At 40.6% G+C, this 19,084-nt stretch overlaps 1 protein-coding gene and 1 long non-coding RNA gene across 2 annotated transcripts in view; both read left to right on the top strand.

Annotated features, from left to right (window-relative positions):
* Positions 1–12,552, top strand: part of LOC128141486 (uncharacterized) — a 54,403-nt gene extending 41,851 nt beyond the window's left edge. Inside the window, exon 2 of the long non-coding RNA XR_008235076.1 lies at positions 11,700–12,552. This is a non-coding gene — a long non-coding RNA (uncharacterized LOC128141486). The remainder of the gene's footprint in view (positions 1–11,699) is intronic.
* The window catches only part of CDH4 (cadherin 4), a 479,858-nt gene that overhangs the window by 224,086 nt on the left and 236,688 nt on the right, over positions 1–19,084 (top strand). The gene's annotated exons all lie outside the window — the stretch shown is intronic.

Below are 19,084 nucleotides of genomic sequence, written 5' to 3'. Positions count from 1 at the left end.
TTTTCTAAGTTAGAAATGATGAAGTATTTCTCACTGTTGCACGCAAGGGATCACCCAGCAGACTTGTTTGTCCTGCGTTGATGTTCTGTTGCACAGTGTAGGCATTTAAGCTCCATCCACTGCTAGCTTTTTTATCCTTCTTCTCCCCTTATCTACTCTTTTGTAACCTTGGAAAGCAATTTGTAACACATGTGAATGTGCAGAAAATACTCAGTGCTGATTCCCATACAGTAGAGCAGTTACTTATAGCTGTCCTTTAGTTTGAGTGAAGTCCTTCACTTTATGTTCAGATTAACCAATGTTCCAACTGAATTTGATGTTATCTCTCTTTTATTGATGTGAATTATTTATAGCAGAACTGTTGAATCATCAAAACGCGATTCCTGAGACTATTATTTATGCTAAGATATTAATCCCATGTTCCTATTAAGATTTATTCCTCTGTTCCTCATTCTGGAGTCCTGAATTAAATTTAATTATTCTATCTTTCTCTTTTGCAGTCTAAGTGCAGCTAAGTTCGCATTGTAGAAGTATTAGATTGTGGGTGACCATGCTGAGGTCAACCACAAAATCTTCTTTTCTGCTTACCTGTAGGTGTAGATTTGAATTTATATCGCAACCAAAGGTAGCTCATGGTTAGCACCAGGGTTAAAGGTAAACCTCTTCTATACATAGTGTATTTCTGCACGTGTGGACGTCTGGATTCGTCCAGATAGACTGTTACATTCATTCTCTCCAAAGGTGGCTTTTTGGCTGTTGTTGTTTCCTGTGTAAATAAGTTTACCCTAAGGGGGAAAAGAAGGGGTTCTCCAGTTAAGGAAATGTGCAAAAACTGCCTAGCAGAGAAAATCCTTAGCCTGAGTAGCAGAAACTGTGTTTACCCACTCTGCTTCTTCCCTGATCAAACAGTAATTTGAGAGGAGTCAATCTCTGGCAAGTCAGCTTTCTTTGTATAGTCACTGTGGTGTGGAGTTTTCCATCTGAGTCTTGCAGAATGACATTTGCTGATGGGCACAGGTTAGTGGGCGTGAAACTGCTCCCCGAAGGGTGAGAGAGCCCAAGTGATAACACAGGTGTAGCCCAGCAGTTTTGCTGCTCACCAGGAAGCTTCTTCGTGAAGCGCCTACTTGTGCCTGCTCTCTTGTCTCCTGTCCTCCTTCTGCAGGATAAAGCTTCAGGAGGTAAGGTGCAGCTGGCAGTTTTTTCTCTCCAGCATACAGTTCCATGGTTATTTTATAAGTAGCTTCTTGGAACAAGTGTTTCCTTTCTCCCTTCTGTTTTTCTCTTGCTCAGCACCAAGGAAGAATGTGCCGTTGGGTCTGGTGTGCAGAAATCCATGTGCAGCCTGGAGGTAGCATCCACAGCCTACATTCTGTCAGCTGAGGGAGAGGGTGTTTGAAGATGTGCCTGGGGCAGAAACATGGGCTGAGCATGTTTCAGGAAATCCCAGCAGCCAGGAGGACCTATGTTGGATGAATGAGTTTAAGCATTATGGGACCATTGCAAAGGCAGATGCCAAACTGGTTTTCTGTCTGGTAGCCTGGAGGATTTTGCAACTTCAGGCTGAAATGTGGCTGCTTTTATTTTCCTGCATTGTCTTCCCGTGAGCAGAGACCAGCAGGAGTGAGGACATGGGTCTGTGATTTCTCTCCCTCGCTTTGGGAAGGAAGAGTAATGAAACACAGATGAAAAGTTACTAACATAAACAGATGAATCAGAAGTGTTTGAAGAGGTAAGGTATCTTCCCAGGCTCTGCAGGCTGGACTGGGGGGCTCAGCACCATTGTGCACTGCCCCCAGCCCAAAGTCCAGGCTGTGCCTGTGCTCTTCCCTTACATCTGCACCATCCTCCTGCATTTGCCCAGCTCCTTTGAAGTCAGCGGGGCTCCTGCGCTCAGAGGGTCTGCAGGTTATAGCAGTGCATTTTGTTTTGTGCAACTACAGCCACTCACCGCAAGCATTCTTGCAGATGATTTTAGGACCTTTTATAATAATTAGTGGTTTTTTCCAGGCCTTTCTGCATCTTTGTATTCTAGTCAAAACCCCCGTCTTGTGCTGTTAGTAATGATGTTATGGCAGAGAGATCACCCCGGCTTTCTTAGACTCATATTTATACAGTGCATCTGTCTTGAATAATTCAAGACAGGACCCAAACCAGGACTCTGGATAAAAGCCACCCACAAATGTAGGGCAGCCCAGGTGTAAAAGTTTGCAGCCATGGTTCTAGTTCATCTTTGGCCTTTATCTGCATATCTGATAAAAATAAAAGTTTTTTAAAAATCCTGATTTAAATATAAAACAACTCTCCCAAGAATTCTTCCTTTGGAGTCCACTTATTCACATACCAGGATTTGGAAAACCTTTTGGCTTTAGGTACCTCCAGGTGGTTCCTCACGAGGCACACATCCAAAGCAGGAGTAGGGCCTTTTGTTTATATATGAATGCCATTTAACCTCTGATGTTTGATTGCCTTTCATTTGTTCTGAGAATAGAAGTTAACTAATCTTCCAGGTTGGCAGGGTTAAACAGCTTCTGATACCATTCGATGGAGTAACAATAGTGCCAGCCAATAAACTGCAGCCTATTTTAAATCTTTCATAATGATTTAAAGAAGAAAGAATGTCACCCAGAAGAACCATTTCTGCTTTTTAAAAGATTTTCTACAATATTTTCCCGTGAATGATGTGCTAGATGCAAGCCCTTGATCTTCAAATCATTGTGGTCTTTTCAGTGATAAATGACAGAGTTCTGCTGTGCTTGTGTGTAAGCACGAGTATTCAGGTGTGGTGTTTGGCATTGCTGGAGTGACAGATTCCCTGCACTTTCAGAAAACACTTAAGTGTTCTTTTAAATAATTATGCTGAATATACAGGTAGTCATATCTATTCTTTTTGAAGACCTTGACCATTTGAAGCATGATGCAGCACTGAGATTACATTAGCATTACTATTGTCAGTGGGGCTTCCTTCATTTACAGTCATGGTAGTTAGTTTTGGGTTTTCATTTGCCTTTTTTTTTTTTGATTGAGATCCAGGATACAGCTTGTTTGCATTGTCGTATGCAAATAAGAATAATATTTAAAACATAGTACTTTACATATTCAAAACACTGTGGAAACATTTGCAGTCATTCTCACAACACCCTTGTGAAGGAGGTAAATATTGTAGTTATTACTTTAATGCAGTTTTGCCTGGGAGATAACATATTGCAGTACTGCCGATGCAAAACAAACATCAGACCTCCAAAACTGTGAGTGATCTGAAGGGACCTGACACATTTAACATTGTTTATATTTGTATCTTAGTTTTAGAGCTTTCAGAGATGACTTTTTCAAGTTTTCTTGACAGTGAGGAATACTAAAAACCTCTTTGATTTAATGAGTGATGAAATGATGTCACGTGTTTCCTGAGGCTAAAGCCTCTCAAAAAGCTAACAAAATTTCACAAGTCTTACAGGCAGGGGCTGTATCCTGTGGCCCTGAACTTGGCAGAGATATTGTCATTTGAATTTGGAAGGATTTGTATAACACCTGTGTCTCATAGGTAGAGTTGACAAAATTTCAGGGGCCGGTCATGTTAAAAACCAGGTTTCATGATTTGCCATAGATTAATAAAAGAATCCTATTAAAACCATGTATGGAGATTAAAATTTCTGGGAAAAATGAAAACAATAAGTGGTTATCTTTCTACATGCCGCAGTGGTCTTTCCGTGTCTTTCACTGGCCCTGGGCTGTCCTCCTGCTCGTCTGGTGTGTCAGCCCGGGTGTCTGGGCATATTGAGTGAGGAGGTTGCAACCACACCTCTGGGGGTTCTTTATTTTTCTGTAGCTGACAAACCTGTCGATGTAAACTTTCTTCAGGTAGAGAGGATGAGTCTTATTGGAATTAATGTGCTGATTGAGTGGGAATTACATTTACAAATGTGCAATACACAGTGTGATGTGGTGTTTACGTCCCTATGAAAAGGCATCTGGTGGCTGGAGTGGCAGCTCTTGAACTCTGCAACTGCTTCTCAGGTTAAGCTACTCTGTGCCAGGTTTCCTCATTTTTACTGAAGAAAGGATAACCTCATTGTAGAAAATTACACTGAGATTCCTAGCAAAAGATGGGGACTTTGACAGTGTTACCCGTGCATTCATCTAACTGGATTTCCATTTCTACCAGGAAAGAATAAATGCAACAACAATCGGTCCATTTAGGCACTGCTGTCAGGAAGTGAGTGACGACAGAAGGAAACCAGGTGTCCTGTGATCTGTGGTCCATAAGAACTCTTTATTAAAAAGAAAAAGGAAGATATTTATCCATGATGTTACTCTCCTGTATTTATAGGGATTTGAGTGCGTATATCTAGTCATTGGTACTAATGAGCTTATCAGAGTCTTTAAAGTGTTTTCTAAATCAACTAGACAGAACTGTCCTTGAGACAGCTTTTTTTTTTTTTTTTTTTTTAATAGATGATTATATTTCTCTCTCTAAGGTATTTACGTGATCTCCAATACTGAGTACTGATCTTCAGTACACCTCCAGGAATATAGGTGGCACAGGGAGGAAATGACTGATTGGAAGAGTGGGGAATTGAGACTTGCTCTGATATTCTGAATCCTAAGCAAGTATCCATCCTACTGCAGTTATTGCTGTCTCATAATATTCATGTGGCTATATTCAGAGGCAGATGGGCCTTCCCTCCTGTGCAACACTCTAAAAGTAATTTAAGCTTATGAAACAAAACAAGTGTTCCACAATTATTAAGTGTTTATAATTTACTTTTCATAATTCCGCCCATCATAGGGAAGGATTTCAGCAGCTCTGCAGAATTGCAGCAATTTGAAGGGTGCCACACTCTTAATATCAGTTTTAGCAGACTTAATCTTTTACTTCTCTAATACCTATCTGATTCTGTAAAGGCAAGGTGCACATTTCTGCAGATTTTGTTCATTGCTAAGATAAGTAAATGAAAAAATTGTCTTATACCGCAAAGTCTTTCAGCCCCATCTACAGCAGAGAATGTAATTATGCCTGTACCATTGATCGGGGGACTCCTCCCATTGCTACAGTCTGTATAGCATCGGGATTTAGAATTTAAACTATATTTAAGTAACACATATTAGATAAAGGAAATCATACAGTAACTGGATTGCTATTCTACTTTTAACTCGGCATGCTTGTTGAATAAGGGCCAAACTTACCCATTTCCTGGCGTTTCCTTTATTGTAGGTTGAGGAGCAGCGAATATCTGTGTGTAGTTGGAGGTTTCTAGCACTTCACTGAATTCTCTGTTCCCTGTTGTCTCGTACAGACTGTCAACCATTTGTATTTCTGGGTTGGAACTAATCAGACCCATCTGGTCTTGCTGACAGTGCGAGCCAGGAGAATAGCTTTGTATCATGGTACAAGATCCTGGAACTTGGGACACAGAGAAATTTACTGCCTCGTCTAGTCCTGTTTTTTAATAAACTGAATAGTGCTGTAATGCAGCTCATTTTCTCCTTTGTTTTTTTTAATCAAAGAAAGCAATTATCTGTCAGAGCACAAATATACAAATACTAAGCAATCCATAGATTAAAACATTTCCTTCTTGCTTAACCTGTAAGTTGTTCTTTGCATTTGTACTGGATGGAGAATTTTGCGCTGGAATGAGTCTTTCAGCCACCGAATAAATTAGAAACCAGACAAAGAATAATGATTGTCTTTTCAGTGTTTCTTAATATCAGCTTGTAAATGAAGGTTGGTAGTGTAAGAGCTCCTGTTGTCCAGCCTGTGTGGGAAAGAGCATCCAGGCAGCTCTTACGTTTCTAAAAGAATGCCAAATCAAAGGCAATGTGAGGTGCTAATGCTGCATATTGTATGAAGTGTGCGTACCTGTGAGTATTTGAATTATGTGTTCATTGTACGTTAGGGAGAGAATTCAAGGCAAATCAAAGTTTGTGCTGATTTTGGGACCGGGGGAGGGGTTGGGGAGGATTATCTGAATAATTCTATTACTCACCTTTCTGTTGGAAAATTAAAGTGGATAGTGCAAAGAGCACCACTGAGAGAGATAAATGAGCTGCTTCATTTCAGAATGAACTCTCGTCTCAGAAAACTGTTGATATTATGTGCCTAAATTCCTTATGTACTTAGTAGAGTTATCTACATAAAATATCCTTTAAATTCAAGAATGACTTCCATCAGCCCTGTAATGATATCAGAGGATGGTTGTGCTCCCATTTTATTTCAGTGGGTATACACAAATACTCCTGTTGTATAAGATTATTAAATCGCAAAGGGCATGTTTTGTGATTATTTAGGATGGATTCCATTTCAGTGGCTCCAAACCTTGCAACCTTGTTCAGAGCAGTAAAATAAAGCTATAAGATGAAGAGGGACATCGTTGTCCTTTGAGTGAACATACTGAACAAGAAGGGAATCTGTAATTGAACTACCAGCACCTTTGCCAATGTAGTATGAAAGGTACATAATTTGATATAGCCAGTTACATGCCTTCTCAAAAATCGTGAGGCAGAAATGCTGTGCTGGAGGTGTGGTGGAGGACTTAGGGACTGTACATAAAAACGTGGGAGCCAGATCACACTTTGCGGGATCCAGAGGTGCATTTGTGTCCCTACTCCATCATGGCCCTGCCAGGCAGTTCAGAAGTAGTTTTAGTACCAGTGGATTTAGTTTGGCAACATGAGCACTTTTTAATGATAAGCCTGAAAAAAGCGAAAGTTAAAAAGTCCAAAATCTCAGTCGCCAACAGACAGAAAAACTAACCTGACTGCAAAGGGGAAGGAAAGGCAGAGGAAGCAGGGAATGAAACTCAGCAGAAACCTCAAGGTATCGTGCTGCACAGTAAAATTTGGAGGCAGAAAGTGTAAATGAGGGAGAGCATAGTTTGCTAATCTGGCATGGAAATAAGAAACAAGAGCACCAGTCACAGCTACAAAACTACCTTACAAGGAATTTCTCAGCCTTTCTGCTCCTACCCCAAAATCTGTTAGGGAATGTGAAGAATATTTGTTCATGCTGTAGGAAGGGGTGAAAAGAAGGTGTTATATGGGTGAACAGCAGCACTGGTGGAAACAGGGCGCTGAAGGAAGAACTAAGGTTTTTGCAAAAGCTTTTTGGCAAGAATGCATCTCTGAAGATTTTCTGTGGATGTGAATATCCCGTTTTCCTCATCCTAGAGAGGAAAAGGTGCTGGAGATAAAACCTCAAACTACTCTTGAGCATCTCGCAGGGTTTTCACTGGTTTTTTTGAGTCCTGTCTCAAATAAGCTCCTACTCGAGTCAATAGAAATTTACTTTAGTCCTAACGCTATAAAAACCAAGTAAGCACTTTAAGATTTGCCCCATTGATTTTGCCAAGTTTTGGTTGAGTGAGAACTTAATAAAGATTTTGGATTGTGAAGATAAAGAACTGACTTTTGACATCCTGATTCAATTTCTAGCCAGTCATTTTACAGATTAACTCCCATTGAGTTCAGCAGGAGCGTGTCAGTGCAAGGGCTGAGTCAGGATCCAGCCCTCGGTATACTGCCAAGACTTGATGTCTGCTTCCTTTAATCTGCCCATCGAGCGAGGATTTCAAAACTTCAGGGAAGAAACAGCCACAGTTTCTGTGATGAGTTCGATCATGGGGCAGGGATCATGCTGCTCCAGGCCACAGAAGGTTAAAAGGAGCCAAGGCAGAGGGAGGCATGGGGAGGACATTTGGTTCCTAGAGGAGAAAGGGGATTTTATGGGCCACAGGACAACCCATGTGTGTCAGCAGAGGAGAGCAGCAAAGTAGTTGCTGCGGTTGCAGGCATGACAGTTAGCCAGTGTTGGATTAAATCCCAATGTGTAGAAGGAAAAGGGCTATGTGGGGGTTGTGCTGTGTAGGTGGCAAGCAAAAGGTACCAGGAAGGTGAGTTGAGTGCCTCGCCATGGTGAAGAGCATTCACCACACTGATCTGCACCACCAGCTGCAAAAATGTGTCCACATTTGGAGACCAGTGGGCTGAGAACATTTCATTTCTCGACAACCCAAGCTAAGCATTGCAACCTCAAAGGGATTCAGGAGCCCAGTGGTTTTTTATGTATTATTGGAGGCTACCTGTCTGAGTGGGGCTCCTGTGGTGGGGGGCATTGGTATCTGTGAATTGCCTATGGGGCAGCTGTCTGCTATGGCTCTCCTGCTTCAGAGATGTCATCTCTGTGCCAGGCAGAGGTGCTTACTCCCTCCTAGCAACGCATCCCTCTCCACGCCCCTATGTTGCACAATACAGACACTTCAAAAGTCCTAGTCAGCCTCCTCCAAAAGAGAGGAGCAGCAAGGAAGCAGCCACTCATGCTGTAAATATCCCTTCTTCCTTCAAAGGCAGAAATCAGACTGTTTTCATATGGCTTCCTGAGCTGCTGTCATCATTATTCTTCCTCTTATTTTCTTTCATGTCTTTTTTAAATCACTTATGTCTACCCATTTGAACACATTCTTGATGCATCCAGGATATTTCCTGGAAGATGCCCATCTGAGTTTGGTGGGATATTATGTAGCATTTGTACATGTTCTCATATATAGAAAATACATTTGGGAAGAGTGGAAGATCTCTAATTTTGAGGGAGGGTGCTTTTCTTTAAAAGCAAGACTGCTTGGCTTATGGTAGAGACTAATCAACCAGCAAGATTTTGTTGAGAAACACTAATTTTATTTTTTGAGTTACATAAGCACAACATAGTCTCTTAAACATTTTAAATCAATTTTCTTTGCGCTCTCAGAATTCAAAAACCACAAAATGGATTTCTTTCAAGTTTCTTGTAAGCCAAGGTTCAGCCCAGAGGGATTTTTTTTGTGGCTTAGAATAGGGTTTTGTAATAAAAAGCCTGACAGATCCTTTACTATACTGTCACTAGGTACAGTACTCTAATATAGTATCTTGAACAGAATAAAGGGAGCATTTTAAAAGTATTAGTTGAAATCTCTGTTAGTTTGGTTTGACCCAATGTTAAGAGAATACACCTTCTTTTGTTTCCATGGTTCAGTCAAGTGAGAGCGTAAGTAGCAAAACTGTGATATAGGGAGCTTTGGCCTTTCAAATGGTTAAATATCTCAGTACTTTATTCCTTACAAGAATTGATTCCTTTTGAAAACACAGCTCCTCTGTCAGCTTCCCAAAATAACAAAAATGTGCTGAAATTTTTGTGTAACATAACCCTTCTTCTCAATTTCTTCCTTACAAAAAAAAAAAAAAAAAAAAAAGGGCATAGCTTTTCCTTCCATCTGTTTTAAATCCTGGCAGTCATTTGCTCGCTGCCACTCAGCACAGGTGGCCCCGGAGCATGGCCATTCAAAAACAGGGTAGAAAAAGTACGTTGTATACCTTGCTAACACAAGACTTGGGCTGACACAGCAGCATGGAGTCCCACTTCTACAGGAGGTATTCACAGCCTGCAAAACTCCAATGTTCGTTTGCTCAACTTTTGCTTTTACTTGGTTTTACCTGCACGCATGTGTGATTGCTGCTTTGTTGTACATGTTGGATTACTGAAGGATTTAAAATTGTTCATTATTAGAAAGTTTGTTTGCATATATGTGCATTATATGCATTCTAGTTGTATGCATTGGCACACACATGTATATATATAAATATTATATATGTGTGTATTTATGTACCTTTGTATTATGTGTCTAGCACTGGCCATTGGCAAAGATAAGATGTAATTCATAGCAGGACCTTTGATCTGATCCAGTGTATTAAATCTTACGGGACATAAAGCTTGATAAGATTTGTGAGAGCCCTGATTACTTAGGTAAGAAAGATGGCCAGAGTTGGGTTAGTAGAGACTATAAACCTTCATTCGTTGGAGCAGGCTCTAATTAAGGGAGTAATGAGCAACATCCTTGTTCTGATAATATTTCGTAGCTGACTGCTGAGAGGTTGTTAGAAGGGCTCTGCAGCGTGGGGATGGACTGCAACTGGGGAGGAGGTTCTAGACCAGTGGCCTCATCTCAAATGGCAATTTCTATCTTACAGTTCACATGATACACTCAAATATAAACTGCATTAATATTACTATAGAATAACTTGATGCAGAGTTATTTCAGCTTTACCAAACCCAGAATCTAGTCCATACTCGGTGGAACAGGAGCACGTGTGCAAAATACTGTACACCATATCCTTTGTGTCACAGGTATGTTACAGCCATTGGGCACCAAAGTGGTTAAATGTGCACTGAATTGATCTTTAAATTTTTATGGGTGCTGTAAAAAGTAGAGCCCTTTTTCCATGTTTCTGCTAGGATAGTTGTACACCATGGATGTCTGATCCCTGTCGCACATCCACATTGACTTTGAAAGTGGAAGCTATAATATTATGTAACCTTGTCTTGAAGGCAAATATTAGCTAATTTAACCAGATATAATCTACCCCCAAATGTCTACACTACTCACCATTGAAGCAGTGCTTTTAAAAGGTTTCTTAAAATAAGAACAAATTTTACATTGTATGTTTAGATTATAGTGAAATAACTAGTATTTAACTGGAGCATTGGTTTCCCTGTGCCATGCGCTGCTGATTTACTGAAGCTGGACAAAGTAATTCCCATCAGCATTGATTGAGAATGTCCAGGTTTTGCCTTTCAATTAATTATGAAACAATCTGTTGTCAGCATTCCCAACAGATAGTGAGACTTTGCCATTCAGAGTTAATGTGGATGAATGTGGATGTACTGAGGCACTGGGAAGAAAGGCTGTAATGAAATTCAGACTGAACTGAACTGGAGAAAAAAGGGCAGAGAGGAGACGAGAATGAGCACATTGAGATCCTGGACAAATATAGATGGGCTGATGAATCGTTCAATTCAAGCAGGCAGCATGGCTGCTGAGCTCGGGGGGACTTGGCATGAGGAGCGAATAACGCAACATCTCTCAGTGAGCAAAGTCCATCTGGGCCCCATAAATGAGCTGGGCTGGGGGGGATGGCAGTGGTGGAAATGGAAAACTGAGAGCTGCTTTCCTGAGCTCTTTTCACCGAGATACTGGTGTGTTCACACGTTCATCAGCTTCCAGGTGCTGATCTGCGATAAGGACGTAGTAGCAGCAGCAAAAACTTTCAAACTAGATAATGTTCACGTAGCTCCATCATCATAGTATCTCTTCCATTAATGTTTATTTCTAACTACTACTCCCTCAGAGTGCATCGAGGAATGTTACACGAATGCAGATCAGTGAAAAGATCCATTGATGTTGATTGCTGATGTGCTTAAATGTGTAAGACCCAGTAAGCTGCTGTGTTTCACATGGGCATGCTTGTCCCTACAGTATGCACGCGTGTATGTTTCTCGCTGCCTGTAGTTACGCAGACGTGTGGACACGTTTAGTGTTCATCCAGCTGTCTAAAGGGATTCAGTTCCCCAAGGATGCAGGCAGGTGCCTGGTGGGATTTGCAAAATGCCAAAACCAGGTGGCTCCCTAACACCTGGTGAAATGAGTTTGATTGGGTACATAATTCACTCATTACAAGGCACTGGACTGAATCTTTTGGCCACCAAAATGCTCTTTGAAAATCTGACCCCAAAAACTCACCTAAAATATGACTTAATAGCACATAGGAAATTTCGAAGATTTAGCTTGTGCTGTGTGCACTGCATGACACAGATACTGCATGAGTTTGCTTTTTGATGATATTTTTCCCTCAGTAACTTTAGAAGTAATTTTCTTTCTGTATTTTTAATGCCACAGGGTTTGTGCCTGCTGAGAAATTAGCAGAAAGCCATGCAGTCCATCCATCATTGTTGGTGTTTTTGTTGGTTTTTTTTCTCCTCACATTGTATATTGAAACCCATAATTAAGACTAATCTTTTAAATGCCTTTGTAGAAGAGGAACACAGCAGGCACAGAATGGACTTTTTATTAAAATTAACAAAAGAAATGAAATTTGTACATAACATATAATTGCTGAGCATAGACTTAATAATTAAAATTACTTCTGTAAGCCTGTGCTTATGGATATTGAGTAAATAAAATTGCTGTTTGCTGGTAGATCGATATTTCTGTTCACAACAAAAATTTATAATTTAGGATAAACAGTTCTTCCATTATAGGCTATGAAATTCAGTGGAATATGTCCAGCATGTTAACAGCAACAGAAACAATTAAGAATCACCAGCAGTTGTCGAGAACTGTATCTTTATAGTTATACCTGGGCAGAAGAAATTCTCAAGTAGAGGGTACTAATCAAATACTACGGTGTATTAGCAGTGTTACTGTTTATAGTGGCCACCTTTGGGGACTTAGCTACACCCTTTTTTTAAGCATGGGCTTATCTGCTGTCCTGGATCTGACTAGTGACCTATGCTGAATGAATCAGAGCACATGCCAGTGCATTTTATAACCGTGAAAATGATGCTCTTTACAGTTATCAAGGGAATGATGCTATAAATAAGCACTGATTTGGGGGTTTTTAGCCTCTCCAATCTAACATTTAACAGTCCAGTTTTTCATAACCCATAACACTGCTTTGGGTTCTTATTGATATTGATCATTGCAGATTGTGTATTAATATTCTGGAAGAATTAAAAAATATTTTTATCCCTCTTTTGTCTGTAGCTTTACTTAAAAATCAACTCCAGATTTTAATCTCCTTAAGAAGACATGAATGTTCAAAAGAGGGATTGGGTGATTTCTCTCTTGGGTGGTACAAGTTGATTATCTTGCTGATTGCCATTTCTCCCTCTTAAATGGTTTTAGTGACTACCTAGGAGCTGGAATGTCCCAGATGTAGCTTCTTAGCAGATGATGAATGCCTTTTATAACATGCCCTTCGTAGGGGCTTAGACAGTCTGGAAGGATTCACAATAATACCTCAAGATTACTCTGAGCACACATACACGAGAGCAGACCAGCTTATGTTTATTCATCTTTCATGAAGCATGTGTAGCCAAGGAGAGCAAGGTTGCTTTATGATTCATTGGGGTCATTTAACATCAAACATGTCCGAGACCTTTGAGTGTATAATGTTAAGGCTGTGCTGCTACTGTGTGCAAAGGTCACATTTTTACCTGGCACAGTCTGCTGTCATGTGTCATTTTTCCCTTTTTTCCCCTTCACCGTCTCTTTTTTTCTTTTTTTTTTCTTCCCCTCTGAATCCTCCAAGATTATACTAGTTTACAACGAGCTTTATTTTTTAATGGAAAAGGTAATGCTGACAGAGGGGTAACTTGATGAGGAACGATTGCTCTAAGCAGTCATAGAATTATAGAATGGTTTGGGTTGGAAGGGACGTGAAAGGTCATCTAGTTCCAACCCCCCTGCCCTGGGCAGGGACACCTTCCACTAGACCAGGTTGCTCAAAGCCCCATCCAGCCTGGCCTTGAACACTTCCAGGGATGGGGCAGCCACAACCTCTCTGGGCAACCTGTTCCAGTCCCTCATCACCCTCACAGCAAAGAACTTCTTCCTCACATCTAATCTAAATCTACCCTCTTTCAGTTTAAAGCCATTACCCCTTGTCCTATCACTACATGCCCTTGTAAAAAGTCCCTCTCCTGCTTTCCTGCAGGCCCCCTTTAGGTACTGGCAGGCTGCTAGAAGGTCTCCCCGGAGCCTTCTCTTCTCCAGGCTGAACAACCCCAACTCTCTCAGCCTGCCTTCATAGGAGAGGTGCTCCAGCCCTCTGATCACCCTGGTGTGCCTCCTCTGGACTCGCTCCAACAGGTCCATGTCCTTCTCATGGTGGGGCCCCCAGAGCTGAACGCAGTACTGCAGGTGGGGTCTCAAGAGAGCGGAGTAGAGGGGGAGAATCACCTCCCTCGACCTGCTGGTCACGCTTCTCTTGATGCAGCCCAAGATACGGTTGGCTTTCTGGGCTGCAAGCGCACATTGCCGGGTCATGTTGAGCTTCTTGTCAACCAACACCCCCAAGTCCTTCTCCTCGGGGCTGCTCTCAATCCACTCTCCACCCAGCCTGTATTTATGCTTGGGATTGCCCCGACCCATGAGCAGGACCTTGCACTTGGCCTTGTTGAACTTCATGAGGTTCGCACAGGCCCACCTCTCAAGCCTGTCAAGGTCCCTCTGGATGGCATCCCTTCCCTCCAGCGTGTCGACCGCACCACACAGCTTGGTGTCGTTGGCAAACTTGCTGAGGGTGCACTCAGTCCCACTGTCCATCTGTGCACATCTGTCCCGCTGCGCGCTCAATCCCACTGTCCATGTTGCTAACAAAGGTGTTAAACAGCACCTCAATCCTATTAAGGTTGTGGTTATTACGGGAAAGTGACTTTAACCCTGCAAGTAGGTGTAATGGAGTTGCAACCTTGAAAATTGCTTTCTTGAGGTGTGCTGCTGCAGTTTCAGCAAGGGGTTTTAGTTCATGTTGCATTGTTCTTTTTGCTCAGTGACATGGCTTTGGAAAATGCAGGTATCTGCAGGACACTGCATAACTTTTGACACAGGGATCTTCATTCAGGAAAGCTTGGAAACATTTGTCAGACCTTTATGATATGATCAAGTCCTATTGATACCTTGGTCCTGGAGTTAAGGTCTGGCACAAATGTTGTCTTGTATAGGAATGAGCCCGCCCATGTGTCAAAATTTTCCTGAAAGGGAGAGGAGGAGAAGAAAGGAAGAATATGGCCAATAATTGCAGTTATATTAACAAAATTACTAAAATGAAGCACGTTGTTAGCATCCCCTCTGGATTGGGCCATTGTGCACAGTGATTTGGAGATCAAGCCTCAAGAATTACATTGAAGCTCTGCAGAGACACTAAGGGCTAATTGCTGCAGTCGGGCTATAGATTGGGAAAGATCCAGTTGGGAGGATATCTCAACTACCTTTTTCTACAGCATTTACAGTAGGGTACCCTTGGGTTTGCTGGGATAAAGCCCCAGAGTTAGCAAAGTTACAATTACTGCTTTACAAGTCTTGTCATCTCTTGAAGAATAAATACGTGAAATGGAACTTCTTGCTTGAGTGTCTCTTTTATCTTCCTGGAGTGAATATCTGCCATGGCGTTTACTTGTTCTGCGATATTGTCTGGGAAGCTTTTCCTTTCTTATGTATTCTTGATATTTTCTTTTCTCTTCTAAAAAAACAGCAAAATGCAAACAAACAAAAAAGAAGGCATCTCAGCCCTGACCTCCTTCCCATACCAACGCATTGAAAGGCTTTAATGAAAATAACTTTTGGCAGCTGTGTTTGAGTGACCAATGTGGAATGGGATGTGACATCAGAGCATAAACAAAATGTATAAATGTATGCAGGATGCAATACTACAGCTAGAATAAAAGATTCAGATGCCTCTTCTTTTTGACACATTGCATTGTAAGGTCACAAACGGACCTGAAGATGCAACTTGAGGAATGAAAATGTCTACGTTGATGTAAACTGGTTTTAACCCTTTCAGTATTTCAAGATAAATAGAGTTAACTTGGAGGAGACACATTCTCACTTTACCATCAGCCCCTCTGCTTCCTGTAGAGCATTTTAAATCTTAGAGGCCTGAGCCAGCCACAAATTAGGGAATAATGGTGATATCAGCAAGGTTGTTTCATGGTGCTGATCTCTTAAAATTAAAGGAACTCTTGGTGAGTCACCAGCAGCTTTTCTTTTTTTTTTTTTTTCCTTGCCAGCTTTTCATTGTATTCATTTTAAAATTCTTCAATGAAAATTGGCATGGTAAGATCAAAATCAGTACTGTGAAAAAAGCAAGTTTTTACAGTTCAGTCCTTTTTTTTCATGTACCTGGTAAGAAAAGATGTCATTAGGAGGACTGGCAATTTTCACCTCAAATGAAATGTCAGATCTAATATTTCATATGAGTATCTATGTCTTTGTTAAGGTCTCATTATCTCGTGAACATGTGGACCAAATCCAAAAGAATTACATCTTTAGTATTTGTCTATCAGTCTTATGTCCTTTCTGCTTCTAACAGAGTTGAGACAGGGAGGGTTTGTTAGTGCAGGGGTTACTTCATTAGTTTGATTTGGCATGTCTTGGATTCACAGTGCTTTCAAGAGACATCATGAAATAAATTCAGAATGTGTTATGAGGATGCCCACAGAGCAAATAACATGGGCAAATTACCTCACTGCTAAAGGGAAAATAAAAATCACATATCTACTGCAGACAATATGACAAAATAGAGCAGAACGCAGGGGGGAGATTTCCTGTAAATACTGCACATTCATATTCATGTGTTTTACATTAAAGCAGTAGAACCCATATAAAACTGCACTTATTAAAATAAAACATTTCTAAGAAACAAAACAAATAGCTAAGTGCTGTGGAAGCAAACCAAAGCCTTTAAAGCACTGCTTCCTAAAAGAATAATCTTATGTAACTTAGAGTGGCTTTTAATTATCTGCACAACTCTAGCAAGCAGAGTGGTGATGAGCTTGGTAATATACGGCACTATTTAAGTTTTAAGTGTTACACATTTGGCAGCAACAGTGTTTTAAGTAAGATGGCACCTTTGTGAATTTTACTACATGTAATTAATTTGGAAATTCTCCTATGCACTGGTAGCTGTTTTGAAAACGTATCCATGTGGGTTAGTGTTGTATGCAGTGGGTGTTAGCTTGGATAGAGCAGCTCCCAAAATCAGTTGGTTTGAATAACATGTATATGTGTGCACGTGTGTGTATTTTGAAAGGAATTAATGAAAACGTCGTTTCTGGAAGGATGGATTTGGGTATCCATAGCTTAGAGAAACTGACAGTGAGTTTGAAGTTTGAGAAATGCTATCCTGTAATGATAAGACTGTAACATTTTATTACGGGTCTGACAAATTCAAAGCATAATGAGGTTTATAGAGATGTTACTGTTGACTTCAGCAGCAGCAAGATTGGTCTTCAGAAGTTTATGTGGGAATAATCTCTATGGATAGCTCATTTACAAACATGAGTAGATCATTTAGACTTATGGGGCATGTTTATTATTCACATATAAGTGATTAATATTCAAGCATAAGGGAATTTATTCCTCTTACTTGTTTGCCTTAAAGGAACTGACCTTTTTTCTGACCAAAAGACTCCATTCCCACATGTTCTGGCAAAAGTTACACATGCAGCGCAGTAGGCTAGAGGGGCTTCATCTGACAAAGGGAATGTTTTTTGACAGGATGCAACTTGTCCATTTAGGCCAATTAGACATGTTATTTCCTGCCTAAACAGATTCATTTGAGGAGTTTGGAATGCAAGTTAGATACAGGCCTTATTAATTATATATGAGTAAACATACAATTCTAGCTGAAATTGTGTTCCCATTCCTTTGTTTATTTTATGATTGAAATAAACTCCAAACCAAAGTAGGACATAATTATCTATAGCAAGGTTGCCTCTTCCTATTGCAAACACTAAGCATTCATATATTAGAAAGCATTTATTTAAACATTCAATTAAAACTAGGCATCATTGTACTGTAAATAATGTTAAAATTGACAGAAAATGGAAAGTGTTTAACTACATGCAAACTATGAAGAATGACGTTTGGGGCAAAAATTTCATTTGGGGCCTTGCTTTGGAAAGGAGCATTTTTATATATATCTTCTAAGTGACAAAATCTCAAGAGGAAGAACATCAGGCACCCCAGCTGCTTGGTGTTTTTAAAAAGCTCTCCAAAGACTTGATTCCTTAGAATTCAAATGTTAAAATACTGCACTCATTAGTATAGGGATTAGTTATGTGTGAGCTAGCATGTATACACATACTGTAATTAGGGTTTTTATTTGATCTTTTATATATTTGATGAAAGTAGTGTGAGGAAAAAGAGCCATCTCAAAAAAATACTCCACTTCTCCTGTGATTGCTCCTCTGACAGTGCTTACAGGGCTTTTCTGAAGCTTCTGCTATGGCTGGGGGCAGCGATGGCCAGTGGTGAGATCTTACAGGCATGCAGACCCACTTCTGCAAGTGTGTGTGATGGGGCTGACAGCAATATTCCTCGTCACGTTCCCAGTGGGATTCTTGTTTCTTCCTCTTTCTCACCAGGGAGAAAGGAAGAACCAGTAATTCCTTTGCAACGGAGTCCCTAACATCTATCTGATGGGGTGGGTGCCACCCACTTGGGAGTGAGTGTCTCTCATTTGCTTTTGTAGACTGAATATTCCTGGGAGAAAATTTGCTGAAATGACTTTACAGTTTTGCTGTTAACACTAGGAAGGGCTGTCCCACTAAATGCAAGAGACTGCTCTGGATTTTTACTTCTGTCTTCTATGCTTTGGGTTTGTATAAAATCATTCTGGTAAGCTGCCATTCTGCTCTTTTCTTCTTTATATAAGGAGGAGAACAAAAAGTCAGTGTTGACCCAGGCTCAGAATGTGTACCTATGCCTCAACACTGCCTCCACATGTGCTGAAAACTACATATTTGCAAACCCTCCCTTTGCAGGTGCAAAATAAAAATAATCTGCTAACATTTTGACATTTTTGGAAATCCTTTAAATAGCCTCACACCTACATGCCCCAGAATTTTCTCCTGGATTAGTATGACACACGGTTTTTGCTGCTGTTTATGCTTATTTTGGGGTTCCTCCATAGGTCAGTGTTAGTACATGTGTGAATACAGATGCAGGTGTGTGCATGCTGATGCTGAAAAGTAAAAATCCATCCCTTCTCCAGAATAAACTCTTCCGTTTCCTGCAGACCACATTTGAATTTATTACAAAACATAATGGGACCTCGCACTTCTGGAAGCCAGTACATACCACCTACTTGGCTTTTTGTTATAGTCTGAGGGAAACATTAGCAAAATCATATTTCATGAGGTGAAAAAAAAACCTGTGACAACCTGACACCCACATACCAGGAGAAAAAAAAAACATTAGACTAGATCTGTAATTTTATCCTCCTAAAAGAAAAAGGGGAAAAAAAAAACCCTCCACCACCCATCTTTCCAATGTATTTTGTGGTTTTATATTCAGTGTAATTGGGAGAGAAATTTATCTTTTGCCCTATTTGGTGGCAATGTGCCAGTGACATAAGTGGTATCAAAATGTGGCCCTTGATTTAGGTTATCCACATTTCCACAAGTTGCATGTGGGAAGAATGTGCCTTATTGTATAATAATCACAGACTCTCTATGCAGATGTAACATTGTCATTCTTGCAGGCATATCTTTTGTTCT

The sequence above is a fragment of the Harpia harpyja genome, chromosome 1, assembly GCF_026419915.1.
Source record: "Harpia harpyja isolate bHarHar1 chromosome 1, bHarHar1 primary haplotype, whole genome shotgun sequence".
NCBI classification, from domain to species: Eukaryota; Metazoa; Chordata; class Aves; order Accipitriformes; family Accipitridae; genus Harpia; species Harpia harpyja.
Note: the sequence above shows the minus strand (reverse complement) of the source record. Positions and strands in the feature narration are given on the sequence as shown.